Raw genomic sequence first — 17,456 nt, forward strand, 5'->3', positions numbered from 1 at the left:
GAGTTCCAGGCCAGCCAGCACTGCATAGTAAAACATTATCTCAAAAGGAATAATTAATCAAAAAATACAGCACAGTCCCAATAAAATCATACAGGACTTAGCTGGGCAGTGGTGGTGAACACCCACAGGAGGCAGAGGCAGGAGGACCGCTGATTTTCAAGGCCAGCCTGGTCTACCAAGAGAGCTCCAGGATAGGCAAGAGTAGTATACAGAGAAACCCTGTCTTGAAAAACAAAAAACAAGAAAAACATATGACTTTATTTTTTAAACATTTTTTTTTTTATGAGTCACTCATTTTTTTTTTTTTAAGACAGGGTTTCTCTGCGTAGACCTAGCTCTCTTGGAACTCTCTCTGTAGAATAGACTGGCCTCAAACTCACTGAGATCCACCTGGCTCTGCCTCCCCAGTGCTGGGATCAAAGGTGTGCCCCACCATTCCCCTGCTGGACTCACTCAATTTTATATGAGTGCTTTGTCTGTATGTATTTGCAACTACATTTACCAAATATCAAAACATAAAGTAGTTAAAAGTGGGTACTAACTCATGAATACTTAAGATTACTGTTAACAGAATAAAACTCCATCAACAGTACCTATGGCAAAGAATACCACATATAGAACAAGATAAGGAGGGCTGGAGAGATGGCTCAGTGGTTAAGAACACTGGCTGCTCTTCCAGAGGACTCGGGTTCAATTCCCATTACCACATGGCAGCTCACAACTATCTGTAACTACAGTTTGAGAGGATCCTCACAAACATATGAATGCAGATAAAATACCAGTGCACAGAAAATAAAATTTAAAAAAGAAAAAAAGGAAAGCCTTCAAATATTTAAAGACAAAAAAAAAAACATGAGAAATTTTAACCAATTGAGAGAAAAATGACTCATTCAACAACAGGTATTCCACAAATAGTTACACATCTGGAAAAAAATTAAGTTCAAACTATATTTCACACTAAAATAAACCCTGACTGCAAAACAGATATAATGGTAGAAATATGTAAAATGCCTAAGATAATCTTAAATATAAATTTAAGGATAAAATTACAAGACAGTGCCAGCAAGATGGCTCAGTGGGTAAAGGCACGTGATGCAGAAGCCTGATGACCTGAGTTTGATCCCCAGAACACAACTTAAAGACCAAAGCAAGCCAGGCCATGGTGGTGCATGCCTTTAGTTCCAACACTTAGAAAGTAAGGAAGGGGAGCTCTGTGAGTTTGAGGCCAGCCTGGACTACACAGTGAATTCCAGGCCAAGGAGGGCTACATAAAGAGACCCTGTCTCCAAAACAAACAAACAAAAAAAGTGTTCTCTGTATTTGACTGTATATGCATAAAATACCCCTAAATGGACACATAAAAAGCATGCTGTCTCTAGGGAGATGATCTGTAACAAGAGCAGAATAGAAGGGACACTTTCCTGTGCATGCTGCTGTAACTTTTGAATTTTGTGCTTTGTAAATAAATTTTGTTTTGTTTTTGTTTTTGTTTTTGTTTTTCCAGACAGAGTTTCTCTGTGTAACAGTCCTGGCTGTCCTGGAACTCACTCTGTAGACCAGGATGGCCTCAAACTCACAAAGATCTTCTTGCCTCTGCCTCCCAAATGCTGGGATTAAAGGTGTGCACCACCACTGTCCAGTTTAAATTTCTGCATTTTAAAAGCTAAAATTCAGAGCTGGAGAGATGGCTCAGCAGTTAAGAGTAATGTTTGCTCTTCCAGAAGACCCAGGTTCGACTCCCAACACCCACACATGGCAGCTCACAACTATCTGTAACTCCAGTTCTAGACACCCTCACACAGGTATATATGCAGGCAAAACTCCAAAGCACATAAAAATGAATAAATCTTTAAAAAAAAAAGCTAAAATTCAAAAACAATGAAGGAACAATTCAAAAACAATGGGCTGTGGACGCAGCAGCCTCCTTCTGGCTTCTCTGGCTGCACTTCCAGCCCTCAGTTCACACGGACACTCTCAGCAGGCTGTACTGACTGCACTCCCTCAAGGGAGGAAGGAGGTCATGGCTGAGTTACTTTGCGTTCTCTGGGTGCACCTGGTGCCTCATGTGGACCTGTGCAAAGTCACTGCAGCTCAGTCTGCTGAGCCAAACTACTCCATCAGTACAAACGTTGGCTTTTCATTTAAGTTGTTTTGCAAAGTAATAATGTTCAGGGCAGGAAACTTAATTTCTGTAAGAATCAAAATTAGCCAAATAAACTGGAGGAATTTTCAACAGACCAAGCTAACTGAACTAAAAACAGAAAGTGGATTTCAGAGACCCTGACGCTCAAGCACTAAAGAGGATGATTTCTGATACACCGTAGAGTCATCGGGATGGCACAGCAACACCTCCTCTAGGAAGAACTGACTGTACTCACTGTGATGGTTGTCACAGCCACATACATGATCTTCACACTCAAGTATCAACAAATAAAGGGTCTAATTTCATCCCTTTGTGACCTAGCCAGGAATTACTAGTAAAAAGACTGAACTGATTCATCACTGCTAATATGAGGAAAGAATATTCTGATTTCATTTTTTAAATGTTTACTTAAATGTGTATGTGTAACTGAATACATGCATGAGGACATGTGTATTCCGGTGTCCAAGAGGCAAAGGAGGAGCTGGGTGTCCAATACCCTGAAATGGACTTAAAGGCAGTTGTAAATTGCCTGATGCCTGATGTGGATGCTCAGAACCAAGCTTGGGTCTTCTACAAGAGCAACAAGTACTCTTAAGCACTGAAACATCTTTCCATCTCCCAAAGAATCTATTTTGTTTAGTTGGTGGTTTGGGGTTTTTGTTGTTGTTGCTGTTTTTTGGTTTTTCAAGATAGGGTTTCTCTGTGTAACAGCCATGGCTATCCCTAGAACTCACAGACATCCACCTGCCTCTGAGTGCTGGAATCAAAGGAGTATGCCACCACCGTGGCTTAAAGAATCTATTTTTTTTTTTCTTATTTTACATATTGATCCCAGTTCCCCCTCCCTCCCTCCCTCCCATGCCCCCACCACCACCCTCCCATCCCATTCCCCCCCCCTCCACAGGGAGGGTGATACACCAGGGATAAAGACTCTATTTTTAAAGATGAAAGAATCACTCAGCCCAGCCCTTAGGGGCCTCATTACAATAGATAAAACCCTTGGCCCAGGAAAGTGCTCTCAGCCCCATCAGTACCGGCAGAAGCGAGGCCAGGACCTGCACTCCTGCTGCCTGCCACACACCAGCACAATCAGGTCACACTAGCTAGATAGTATGACAAGCAGGTCACACTCTTGCCCGATTCCTGCTGGTAATGTGTTCTGATGACAGCCACCAAGACCTAGACAATTTATATAACCTAATCTCCAAAATAGAAGTAATAGATGAGTCTTTGCTCAATCACGGCCACATCAAGACTCTTACTATAAATGCTACATGGAAGATGGCTCCCCTCCAACCACAATGAATACAAAGAGCTGCCTCTGAAGGGACAGTGACAGAAGAGGAGGTTCACCAGGGCTCCTTTTTTCGAGGGGCCAGAGTCTGGGAGCCCTCAACACAACAGCTGCAGAGGACAGTAGCCCCTTCCAATGCCATCTTATCAGAGGAGACTTGCATCCCTGAAACTCTTTCTTGCCCATCTGCCCCTATGTTTCCCATCCTATTAACAGCTAAGCCCAAACCAGGCTCCAAAATTCCTTCTGTGTGTGTGTGTGTGTTTTCTTTTTCCATTTTTCACATGTGTGGTATTCATGTGTATTACATGTTTTTTTGTATGTGTGTGGATTGCCAATCATCCTCAATCAATTTTCCACCTTATTCATTGACTCAATGTCCCTTTAATCAAACCCAACATGGCTACTCATCCTACTCTTGTCTTGGTCTCCCAAGGCTGGAATTACAGCTCACCAGTTAAGATATGGCCACTGGCTGTACCTCCAACCCCTTCTATTCACTAGGAGGCAAAGAGTGGTGTGTTGGTGGGCTAACTATGAAGACATTTCTCAAATGCAAATGTATTTATAATTTTCTAGTTATTTTCTAGTCTCCATTTCCCCAATACATAAAAGTTACCTGGCTTGTAATTTTTTTTAAGATTTACTTTTACTTTTATTGTTTGTATGTACAACAGTGTGTCATGGATGTCTATATGAGGACATGAGCATGTGGGTGGGTAGTGGCGCCTGCAGAGGCCAGAAGAGGACATTGGATCCCTTGGAGCTGCTGCAGGCCCAGATGTTTGTAAGCTCTCTGTTACAAAACAGAGTTGAACTTCAAGTTCTGGTTCTCAGGATAGAGCAGCAAGCACTTTTAACCACTTTTCACCTGTGAATTTGGCTTTTGTTATTAATTTTTTTTCGAGACAGAGTTTCTCTGAGTACCCCTGACCACCCTGGAACTCTATAGATCAGGTTGGCCTCCAACTTGGAGATCTGCCTGTCTGTTCCTCCCAAGTGCTAGGATTAAAAGTGTGGGCCACCACCGCATTTGTTTATAAGTAATATTAATAACTCTAATGGGACTTCAGAAATACACACACTAGGCACAAACACATAAAATGTATGTCTGTGTGTCACAAGCATGCCTGGTGCCCTCAGAGGTCAGAAAACCACATTGGATCCCCTGGAACTGGAGTTCTAGATGGTATGAGCCACTATGTGACTGCTAGGAATTGAACCTGGGTCCTTTGCGAGAACAAATGATCTTAACAACTGATCCATCTTTCCAGCCCAATAAATCTTTATAAAATAGTAAGAAGATAAAAGAATGGGAAAAATACCTGACATCAACCTAAGGCCTCCACACTCACAGCAAAAGAATGCATACATAGACCACACACAAGGCCACTTACACATAAATCAAATAATAAAAATTAAAATTTGTCTCAGTCAAGCAGTGGTGGCACACACCTTTAATCCCAGCACTTGGGAAGCAGAGGCAGGTGGTTCTCTGAGTTTAATGCCAGCCCAGTCTACAGAGTGAGTCTAGGACAGGCTCCAAAGCTACACAGAGAAACCCTGTCTCAAAAAACAAAAACAAATAATACTTGTCTCCAATACTCAACTAGGATTTATCCCCAGAATATAAGGTTGGTTCAACAAACAAAATATAATTAATGTAATATACCACATTAACAAAGAGAGCTGGTGATACAGCTCAGAAGAGTGCTTGCCTAGTATGAATGGAACCCTGAATTAAAAACCCAGCACCATCACATAAATCACATGTGTCAACAAGCAACTGTGATGTCAGTGCTTGGGAGGTAAAGGCAGGCAGATCAGAAGTTCAAGATCACCCTCAATTATACAGCAAGTTCAAGACTATCCTGGACTCTGTGACTCTGTCTCAAAACAACAGAAAATAAGATTAAGGAGAAAATGATAATGAATAGTCTACAGAGCAAGTTCCAGGTCAGCCAGGGCTACACAGTGAAACCCTGTCTCAAAAACAAACAAAAAACTAAGTACAAATATTTGTGATTGTGAAGTGCTATGTCCTGACTGACGGGACATCTCTACAACACTCCATTCCAATACTCAGCAAACATCAAAGAAGAATGACTGGAAAGACTAAGAGCCAGGGGTTGAAGAAAACAGTGTCATCTGGAAACACATGACCATTGCGCTTATCAACTCATAGCAGCTATAGCAGACTGCATAAGACCTGTACAAGATCAAGCCAGTCAGCATTCCAGCATGAAGAGGAAAGGGCCTTGTGAGGCCCCCACTAGCTGGGGAGCTACTGACAGTTAATGGCTGCTCAGGTAAGAGTCAGTTTTTGTTAGGGGTGTGGTGCATGGTCAGTTGCCCAAGCTCCAGTGGATGGCCCTACACACAGCATAGAGGCATAGCTACCCTGACTTAGTCGGTTACATAAAAAAGAGGAGGCTGGGTGCTAGTGGTGCAGACCTTTAATCCTAGCACTGGGGAGGCAGAGGCAGGTGGATCTCTGTGAGTTCGAGGCCAGCCTGGTCTACAGAGTGAGTTCCAGGACAGGCTCCAAAACCACACAGAGAAACCCTGTCTCGAAAAACAAAACAAAACAAAACAATAAATAAATAAATAAATAAATAAGAGGAGAACATGAAGTTGGAAGGATGACATGGAAAGAAGTCTAGAAGTTGTGGGGGGGGGGGAGAGGGTAGAAATGGTCTAAAATCATTGAATGTATGTGTGAAGTCACCAAAGAATAAGCAAATAAAAATCATAATGATCATCTCAACTAGTATAAAAAGTGTCAAAAATCAATACTCTCTTGATTAAAAACTAACTAGGAACAGAAAGAAGTTTCCTCAACACACACATAAAAGCTACATATGAAAAATGCACAGCTGCCTGGCCTGGTGGAGCACATCTTTAATCACAGCACTCAGGAAGCAGAGGCAGGCAGATCTCTGTGAGTTCAAGGCCAGCCTTGTCCATAGTGAGTTCCACAACAGAAAAAGTGAGGCCCTGTCTCAAAAAAACAAAAATGAAACAAAAAATGCATGTCATACTCAGCAGGTAAATGGAACAAAGACTTGAACCTTTTCCCAAAATCACTTTTGTTTTATATCATACGGAAGGTGCTAGCCAAAATACTGAATATTATTTTAATTGAATATTATTTAATTGTGTGTTACATTTGTTTCTGCTGCTTTTGTTAGCAATACAAAGCTATGTTATATTTGATTGAATAAAATTAACCTGGGGTCAGGAGGCTGAGTCAGCAATTAGCCGGCAGGAAGTGGTTAGGAAGAATGGGAAGGAGGAGCAAGGAAAGGAGAGGAGCTCACCAGAAGTCAGTCACACAACCGGCCACAGAGTAAGAAGAGAAGAAAGGCAGACAGAATAGAGAAAAGTAAGATCCCACAAGCAAAGGGTGGACAGGATAACAAGAAAAGCTGGCTAGAAACAAGCCAAGCTAAGGCCGGGCATTCACAAGTAAGAGTAAGTCTCTGTGTGTTTATTTGGGAGCTGGGTGGTGGGCCCCCAAGGAGCAGAGTAAAAAATCCAACTACACAAAACAATTAAGCAAAATTCTTCTCCCCCTCCTCAGCTACCCTTCTCCTTAGGCATCTGAATTCAAAAGTCAAAAGTAAAATTATCTCTATCTCTATTCCACATGACATGACTGTAAAGTACAGACACCACCCACATTTCTGTGCGTGTGTGCGTGTATGTGTGAGACATAAGCCCAATATGTGCATGTGAATCAAGGTGCTGGACGTGAGTACATAAGTACAACTCTATATGGACAACATGAGGTCAGTATCAGATCTGTCTGTCTTTCTGTCTGTCTGTCTATCTATCTATCTATTTTATTTTTTGATTTGAGACAGGGTTTCTCTGTGTAACAGCTCTGGCTGTCCTGGAACTCAATTTGTAGACCAGGCTGGCCTCGAACTCACAGAGATCTGCCTGTCTCTGCCTCCCCAGTGCTGGGAGTAAAGGAATGGTCACTACCACCAGGCAGCAATGAACTTTTAAAAGCAAAACTTCAAAGTTAGATCTATATACAGGTATTATATTCAGCCTTTTGGCTATGATTAACTGTACACTCATGTTCCTAACATCACCATTCCCAATTAAAAAAAAAAAAACAATAGAAATTACTCCAATGTTCACTGAAAGATAAGAGTTCTTTTAAAATGTGGATATTTAGCATTCATTGTTTTTTAATCCCAGCGCTGGGGAAGCAGAGGCAGGTGGATCTCTTGAGTTCAAATCTAGGCTGGTCTATAAGTTGCCTAGCTATGCAAAAAACCCTGTCTTGAAAAAAAAATGTGGATATACATACAAAATAATATAATTGAATCTGAAAAAGGAATGAAATATAATAAACAATACATGGCTGAACCTTGAAAGCAAAGTGAAAGGAACCAGACACAAAAGAGGTACATGGGCTGGAGAGATGGCTCAGTGGTTAAAGCGCTTCTTCTTGCAGAGAACCGAACCAGGCTTTGGTTTCCAGCACCCACATGGTTGTTCTCAACAATCCCTAACTCAAGTTCCAGAGGATCTGACACACTTCTGACCTCTGTGAGGGAAACATATGGTACACGTATATGCATATATGTGCATATAAAATAGATATATCTAAAGTATACAATTCCCCTTAGATGAAATAACATAAGCAAGTTCACAGAAACAGAAAATGGAACAGAGGCTGCTAGTTTTGGAAGACAGGGAAATGAGGGATTGTTTCATGGGGCAGCAGTCTGTGTAGAATAAAAGTTCTGGAAATGTATAATAATGACAACTATACAATACTGTGAGTATATTTAATATCCCTGACTACTACATTTAATCATTAAAATTGTCATTTTTATGTTACGTATCATTTTCTACAAATTAAAAAAAATAACTAGAAAAGTGCAACAAAGAGAATGGGGAAGATGGACGAGATGAGAGCTCTGTCTTACTAAAATTTGCCATCTCAGACTTAACTCCGGGACACAGGCTGCTTCCCTCCACTCATACTGCCTCCCACTACCCCCCTTTGCCAATAGAACAATAGGGAGACTATGAAGTCAGTGGGTACATTAGCAGGAAAACTCAGACTGCTGTCAGGCAAACAAGTTTGCATACAAGCTCAGCCCCTAACTGGCTAGTGACCTGTGGCTTCCCTGAGAAAAAAGTGCCTTAAATTCACACATAAAAGAGCTAACACTAGCCGGGTATTGGTGGTGCCTTTAATCCCAGCACTTGGGAAGAAGAGGCAGAAGCAGGTAGATCTCCGTGAGTTCAAGGCCAGCCTGGTATACAAAGCTAGTTCTAGGACAGACTCCAAAAAAAATACAGAGAAACCCTGTCTCGGAAAAAAAGAAAAAGAAAACAGCAAAAAGAAAAAGAAAAAAGAGCTAACACTGTGATTCCATCTGTTCATTATGTGACTTCAGAAGCTAACCCTGCAGCTCCTAGCACAGTGCCCAACAGAACAAGCACTCAATAAATATTACCCCGAAGTATCACTTTAGGTGGCAAAAGATACCTGATGTTTCTTTAGCAAACTCAAGATGGTGTTAGTTACAAGGGGCAGGAGCTCATGTGGCAAAGACTGGATGACATGGTTTGAAGGCCTGATCCTCCACATACAAGCTGGAGAGATAACAAAAACCAAACTACACACAGTGCTTGTGACAGCCAACAAATGGATACCTGTAGTCAGAGTAAGCAAACAGCACGTGATTCTAAGAGTCTTCTGGGCTCCCTGAGACACATTCATCTGAAGTGATCCTGAATTCATGTGGACACCCTAAAGTTTACCACCCAGGTTAACAGACACATGTGTACAAAAGACACGGTTCCTTTCCTAACTAGACAGTTAAGCAGCTTATATATGATGTCAGGCAAATCAGTTTCTATGGCTATGTTCTAGCCACAAACGAAGAATAAAGTTTTCAACCCACCTCAGGACAATAATCTAAATTTGTGGCTCCCAAGCTAGTGAAGCTAAGGCACATGGAAGCCTTGAGAGAGGTCCTTTTCCTTTTTCTTATGCCACAGTAGCAAAAGAGAGTGCTCAACAACAAATGAGTTCCAAGTCCAGCTCTTCCACTCAACTTATGATCAAAAGAACGAGTGACGAACAGGAGCAGTGGCACACACACCTATTATCCCACATATTAAGGAAACTGAGGCAGGAGGGTGAAACTTTGTGGTCAGCCTGGGCAATGAAGCCCGACTCAAAATGAATAGCCACAGGTGTTGTTCAGTGGTAGACCAATGCCCTAGTTCTACATCCTCAAATAATGAAATAACAAGTACAGAAATAATGTTTATACTTGTATATACTATTGGTTTTTTGGTTTTTTTTTTTTTTTTTTTTTAAAGACCGTGTGCCTGGCAGAAGCACTGCAAATATACATAAAACACTTTAGATCGGAAATACATTAACACAGACTTAAAAAGACACAATCTTCAATTAAGCATCATTCAGGATACACCTGCAATGCATTCAGCACTAACTAGACACATTTGATCCTGACTCTATAATAAAAGCTCTACTCTGCTGCACAACACCCTGAAATGGCAGCACACTGCATGAGCGAACTCCACAAATGCACACAAAGGTAACATCGTCAAGGGCTGTTCCTCCGTCACAAAAATTACTGCAAGATCACCGGAGAGCGTTTAATCATCAGCTGTCACCACAAGAGATGAAGTGAATGAGCAGAACTAGGGAAGACTCCTGCCAGAACCGCCCCCCCCCATCCCCTCCTTCCCGTGCCTCTCCCCCGCCCCGGGGCCAGGGGCTCATTGCCCTCTTCATCGTCTCCATCTGCACAACTTTCTGCGATGCAGTGTGGACGCAAGGCTCCCTGCAGCTAGCGCTATCGCATTATAGCCGTGAAGCAACAAACCCACCTGGAAGTAAACACTAGCAACATAAGCGAGCAAAGTTTAGGTTTAAGCAATACAGAAAACCAGAAACCGAGCACGCCCAGCAGAGTCTACATGCTGCCTCGCTATGGGATCTTCGGAAAGAGGCAGGACTGAGTCACAGGGTCTATAGCCCGCACTCTGGAAACCCGGGACGGTTAACCCCCACAGCGGGCTCCTGAGACCCGGCGCCACCCGGGCCGTCCGGCCCCCGCGCCGGGCTGCGGTCTCCGGAGCCGCCCTCGGGCTGCTGGACAGCGCCCACGCCCGCGCGTCCCTGCCCCGGCTCGCCCCCATCCCGGAACTCCCGGGCGCGAGCGGCGCGAGGCCGGAGCCGGGGCCCTGCCGCGCCGTGGAGACGCGCGCTGAGGGTACCTGTGGCGGCGAGGCAGCTCCCGGGCAGCGGCGGCAGAGCGGCGGAGCGCGGCCTGCGCGCCCCTGGCCCGCGGTCCGGTGTCTGGAGCCCGCCGTCTCCCCCTCGGTCGCCCGGCGCCCGCGCAGCTCCCCGCCCCTTCACCTCTCAACTCCTACCTTTCCCCTCCCGCTCCGCCGCCCTCCACACGTGCTCCCAGCGGCGTGCGCATGCGCAATCTGACTGTGCCAGCGGCTCGGGTTCGCCCCCTGGCGGTCCCCTGCCACACCCCCGCGGGGGCCTGAAAATGGCAAAGGATGGCGAGAGTATCCCTTAGGAATTTTGACAGCACACTCCCGGAAAGTCACCAAGAACACGCACGAGAGGCTCACGTTCTATGCTTTATAATACCAGAGGATTCGAAGCGGGGCTGGGCGTGTGGCTCAATAGTAGAGCAATTGCCTCAGACCCTTGGGGCCCTGGGTTTGATCCTCAGCATCATCAACAAGAAAACACAGGGAATTAGAAGCAACTGAGTTAAGCGGTAGATGCATGTAGTTGAACTAAGTACAGGAGCCTCCCACACCAAGGATGTTTAATGAGCACTTACAAAGAAAGAAGACTCAAAAACAAGCCGGAGTCTGATTCCATTTTTGTTAAAAATGCAATGTATGGGGCAGTGTGGAAGGTGATACTGCTTATTCCTAGGGGGGAGGATTATGGGTGTTTAGTCTCTTCCACCTGCTGACTTGCCGTCAGTCGACCTGCACGTGTAACAGGTAATCTAACCGCAACAGTTATGCTGAGTGATTGTCTTGGTGAAGGGCTGAATTCTGCAAGCGCTCTCTCATTTGTCCTTGAAAATAGAGGCGAGTCTCACGGAAGAAAGAGGAGATGAGGCAGGGTCCAGGCAACCAGCAATAGCCCCAACCTTGGTTGCTAAACTCCCTCACATCCACCTGTGAAGAGAGCTCTTGAACACACTGCAAATGCTCAGCTCTTGACTGAGTGTCAAAGGTCAGAAACCCCACCCCACCCCCATCCTGGTGCTCTAAACATGCTTCTAACACCTTCTAACACCAAGACCTGCCTAGGTAAAATGGAGGCTGTTCCTTCACTCAAGGGTGCCACCGAAAGTACAGTTAGAGTCACCATGCAAGACAGAAACCAGAGATGGCCCTTCTGGCCACCTCAGCCCCAGTGATCCTCCTAGACTTCCTTCCAAAGTGTTCATTTGTTTGTTTCTGTGGTTTGGTGGTCTCTCAACCCCTTCACACCAAAATGGATTTTCTTTCCAAGGGTCTGGCCCGCCTCTTTTCCTGTTCTGTTGTTGTGCCGTTAAAACAGTATCAAGAACAAATGTCTTACCCCAGCACTCAAGAGGGGAAAACTGGATCTCTGTGAGCCCAAGGCCAGGCTGGTTTACATAGTAAGTCCAGAGCAGCAAGGACTACAAAGTGAGGCCTTGTCTCAAAATCAAACGTCTTTGGACCCAGGTGACCCTTTGAGATAATAGCCTATATCAGGGTTAGGCTATGGAGTAAGATGAGAATCATTTTATAAAGCAGGTTTCCAGGAGGGATGTAGCTCGGTTGGTAGACTGCTTGCCTAGCCCGCACAAAGCCTGGGTTTGATCCCCAGCACCAAGTAAACTGAGTATGGTAGCTCGTACCTATAATCTGAGCCCCGTGAGGTACAGGAAGGAGGAGCAGAAGTCCAAGGCTGCTACTTTGAGGACAGTCTGGGACACATAGGACACTGTCATTCCCCACTCCCCCAACAAGAAAAAGTGAACCTTGAGCTCAAACCTCAGAACTGGGAAAAAAAAAAAAAAAGTGACCTGATTTCCCTCAGTGATGGACTGTGGCGGTAACAAATGTGAGCCAAATAAACCCTTAGCTCCCCAAGTTGATACTTTTTAAGATTCACTTATTGTTTAATGTGGTATGAGTGTTTCACCTGCTGGTATGTATAAGCACTGCATGTGTGCCTGGTGTCCAGGGCCTCATCCTCCCCTAGAACTGGAATTATAAATGGTTGTGAGCCACTGGAAGCAGAGCCCAGGCCCTCGTAAGAGCAATACTGCTTTTAACCACTGGACCACCTCTCTCACCCCAACCCCTTCGCAAGTTAATTTGGGTTAGTGCTTTATCATAGCAACAGAGAAGCAAACAAAAACACCTGTAACCCTAGCATTTAAGAGTCTGAGGTGCACCTGGTGGTGGGTCCCGCTTTTATTCCCAGCACTGGGGAGGCAGAGGAAGAGGCAGGTAAGCAGATCACTGTAAGTTCAAGACCAGCCTGGCCTACAGAGTGAGTTCCAGGACAGCCAGGGCTACACAGAGAAACACTGTCTCAACAAAGGGGGGGATTAAAATCTTTTAACCCCCTCCACCTTATAAAACTTTTGTTTTTGCAATACACACAGAGTATTCCCTGAACAATGTAATGGCCTGGAACAGACAACCTTGTCCCCATTTTCTTAATTTCCTTTACATACATTCTTTTAAAACTAATTAATCTCAAAATACTCTGAGGTTGGACTTCAGCCAATGGGGAAAAGACACAGTCATTGCCAGCATTAGAATAAAAGCAAATCCACTTCCTGCCCTGGTAAGCTTGCCAACCCAACCTTTTGTGCAAAAAAGAGAAATTGCCTTGCTAAGTTTTACCTCTATTCATGTGTCTTTGTCCAACACCAAGAATATCTGTTTCAAACACCAGGCGGTGCAGGCACACATTTTTAATCCCAGCACTTGGGAGGCAGAGGCAGGTGGATCTCTGTGAGTTCGATGCCAGCCTAGTCTACAGAGCAAGTTCCAAGACAGCCTCCAAAGCCACAGAGAAACCCTGTCTCAAAACAAACAAACAAACAAACAAACAAACAAAACCTGTTTCCACCACCATGCATGCATACACACAGCACTCCATACTGAGCTACCTCTCCAGTAGAGCCTATCATGATCCTGCAGGGCTAAGCTCTTTCTTTTACTGCTAAATTCCTGGACAGACTGTGTTTCTAAACTCCCATCACAGCATAGTCACCTAGGGAAAAGTTAGTTAAACTAAAGTCTGCTGAGCCCTGGGCCCACTGAACTAAAACCCTCCCTCCAGAGAGGAAACAGGGAGCTGGTGTCATCCCCACACCCTGCCCTACCCCACCCAACCTTACTCCACCAAGCTGTACTCCTCTAAAACAGCCTCCAAGACACAAGCATTTATTTTATTTTTTTTGAGCTAGGGTATCACTACGTTGCCATGGCTTGCCTGGGACTCTGCATTTAAACCAGGCTGTCCAGGGCAAGGAGCAGACAGTGATACAAAGTGGCTTTTCTGTGCAGCTCTGACTAGTGTCCCAGCCTTGGGTCTGGTATCTAGTACAGGGGAGAAAGTGGTTTCCACTATGACTGCCTGAGAAGCCAAGGTCAGGGGCAGGCCAGTCAGTGGGTTGCTAACCGCTGGGTAGGCAAGGCCAGCCAGAGACCAAAGCCTGAGGACAAATACAGGGAAGGGCTCTGGACTAAGATTTTTCAGAGGAATGAGGGGACAGTAGCATCAGTGATGGACACAAACTCTATCCCCATACACTGATAACACAGACTCCACGCTTACTCTGACTGGGCATCTCTCTCTCTCTCTCTCTCTCTCTCTCTCTCTTTCTCTCTCTTCCTACCTACCTCCCCTTCCCTCTCTCCCTCTGTCTCATCTCTACCTCTCTCTTCTCTCTCTCCCCCCACCTCTCTGTTTTTTTGAGACAGGGTTTCTCTATGTCAGCTTGGCTGTCCTGTCTGGCACTCATTCTGTAGACCAGGCTAGCCTAGAACTCACAAAGATCTGCCTGCCTCTGCCTCCCGAATGCTGGGATTAAAGGTGTGCCACCACTGCTCTGCAGTTTGTTTGTTTGTGGTTTTTTTATGTAATTTATTGAAAATTGTATTTTTCAGGCTGATCTCTGTGAGTTCAAGGCCAGCCTGGTTTACAAAGCTACACAGAGAAACCCTGTTTAGAAAAACAAAACAAAAAACAAACAAACAAAACCTGAATGGAACAGGAAATCACCAAAAACTTAATAATTCCCAGTAGTCACATTTCTATCTTGTGCCTAGTGTTACATTTGATATCAGAACAACCTTCAAGGACAGAGAATGAGTCTATCTAACAAATGCAGAAATGCACCTATAAACCAGTAGTTCTCAACCTGTGGGTAGAGACTGCTTTGGAGGTGGCATATTAAATATCCTACATATGATATTTCCATTATGACTCATAACAGTAACAAAATTACAGTTATAAGGTAGCAACAAAATAATGTTATGGTTGGGTATCACCATAACATGAGGAAGTATATTAAAGAACCACTGCTCTAAAGAAAATATTTGCTGGGCATGAGGACATACATGTACGATCCCAGCACTCAGGAGGCAGAGCTGTGAACTCTCTGAGTTCGAGGCCAGCCTGGTCTACAAAGTGAGTTCCAGAACAGCCAGGGCTACACAGAGAAACCCTGTCTCGAAAATCCCCCTCCACACATACAAAGGTAATAGATAGCAACTGACAATATGGATGAGCAAAAATGGTTCAGTCCAGATGCAAGCCACAGCCCTGTGGCTGAGAGAATCTATTTAACCTCAGGAAACTTCAAGCTACAAGCCAAGGTCCAGGACATAATCAAGAACACCACGCCCCAAGGCTTTGAAAGAAACGAAAACAGAACATGAACACACAAAATGCCTTGATTCCAGAAAGTGGCAGTCACTGTAACCACTGTTACAGTCACTTAAAAATATTCAAACTCAGGGCTGGAGAGATGGCTCAGAGGTTAAGAGCACTGGCTACTCTTCCAGCGGTCCTATGTTCAATTCCCAGCACCCACATGTTGGCTCACAACCATCTATGAGATCTGGTGGCCTCTTCTGGCCTGCAGGGGTACATGCAGAAGGAATGATGTACACATAATAATCCTCTCAATGCTGCATTGACGATCATTCTGATGTTCATTCAGCATCTGTATTTCCTAGGATTTCATCATCTGTTGCACACCAAGGGCACAATAAAACAATTTCCAGCTTACAAATTCATAACTCAAACAGTAGAGGCGGGGGTGGGGGGGCACTTTAAGTTCAAGGCCACTCAGACTAGATAGCTAGGGTCTTTCTCAAGAAAACAAAAAATATGGTCTGGGGTTATAGCTCCTTGGTAGCATTCTGCCTGGCATGTGTGAGCACTGGGTTCAAACCCACATACTGCAAAAATAAATAAGTAAAAATCCTGGGGGATGGGAGGTTGGCAGGAGAAAACGAGAAAGATGGCTCAGGTTTAATAACACTGCTCTCCTTACCCAGGATCCCTAGCATCCATGTGGTAGCTCACAAGTGTTATAGAATATTCCTTTATACAGTGTGTAGATTTGTCAGTGTGATTGGCTTAAAAACAAGCTATATTGCAATCGCTAGGCAGGAGGTATAGGCAGGACTTGTGGACAGAGAGGATTCTGGGAAGAAGAAAGTCAGAGTCTACAGACTTGGCTGAAGCAGGATGGGCAAAACAGACACAAGGTAACGAGCCCGTGGAAGAATTTGATAAAATATGAGTTAATTTAAGTTATAAGAGCTAGGAACAAGCCTTAGCTAAGGCTGAGCTCTCATAATTAATAAGAAGTCTCTGTGTGGTTATTTGGGAGCTGGCAGTCAAGATGGAGAGACTCACAACACATACCCATCTAACTCCAAGGGATCCAATGCTCTCTTCTGGCCTCTGCAGGCATCAAGCATGCACATGGTATACAGACATACATGCAGGCAAAACTATCTACACCAGTAAAATAAGATAATTTTTAATGATGGCTCAGTAGGTAAAGATGCTTACTGTTAATCCTGAAGACCTGAGTTAGATCCCTGGGGTGCACAGGAGAGAACCAGCCCCCACAGGTTGTCATCTGATCTCCATGCCTGTGCTGTGGCACATACAAACCCATCCACATACATGCACAAAATAAATACAAAATTTAATAAGACCATGAAATAGAAACTATTATCTTCCCACTTTTTAAATGATGAAACTGAGGTGTAGAGAGATTAAATGACTTGACTTCCCATTCCTACTCCCAGTCTCCAAACAACTACTAACCCATAATCTGTTTCTACACATCTGCTCTTTCTGGAGACTTCAATGGAATCAGGTGGAAGATGACTCACCAGTTAAAGCTCATACTGCTCTTGCAGAGGACCTGCATTTCATCCAGAGAATCCTTATCAAGCTGCTCACTACTGGAACTCCAGCTTCTGGCTTCAATGGGCACCTGTACTTATGTATACATATCTGCACACAGACACACACACACAAATAGATAATTAAAAACTAAAATAAAATATTTGTATGTTTTGTTTGAAATTACATGTTTTGGTTTTCTTTCTTTTTTTTTTTTTAATGATTTATTTTTTTATTAGGTATACAACATGTGTGCCTGCACACCAGAAGAGGGCACCGGATCCCATTATAGATGGCTGGGAGCCACCATATGGTTGCTGGGAATTGAACTCAGGACCTCTGGAAGAGCAGTCAATGCTCTTAACCTCTGAACCATCTCTCCAGCCCCATGTTTTGGTTTTCTGACGCAGGGTCTCACTGTGTAGCCCTGGCTGGCCTGGATCCCACCATGTAGACCATGTTGACCTAGAATGAATGGAGCAGCCTGTCTCTGTCCCCCTAAGGGCTTGAGCCACCATGACCAGTTTGAAATAAACTATTTTAAAATAATA

At 44.2% G+C, this 17,456-nt stretch overlaps 1 protein-coding gene across 2 annotated transcripts in view; it reads right to left on the minus strand.

Moving 5' to 3' along the window:
- Positions 1–10,837, minus strand: part of Scap (SREBF chaperone) — a 59,246-nt gene extending 48,409 nt beyond the window's left edge. Inside the window, exon 1 of one of the 2 annotated variants that reach the window (XM_051203476.1) lies at positions 10,722–10,837. The gene's annotated coding sequence lies outside the window, so the exon portion shown is untranslated. Of the gene's footprint in view, positions 1–10,331; positions 10,353–10,721 lie in introns of those variants that run through there. The other variant, XM_051203482.1, reaches the window with a different exon arrangement.
- Positions 10,838–17,456: the final 6,619 nt, after the last annotated feature.

Source organism: Phodopus roborovskii, unplaced genomic scaffold (genome assembly GCF_943737965.1).
Source record: "Phodopus roborovskii unplaced genomic scaffold, PHOROB, whole genome shotgun sequence".
Lineage (NCBI taxonomy): Eukaryota > Metazoa > Chordata > Mammalia > Rodentia > Cricetidae > Phodopus > Phodopus roborovskii.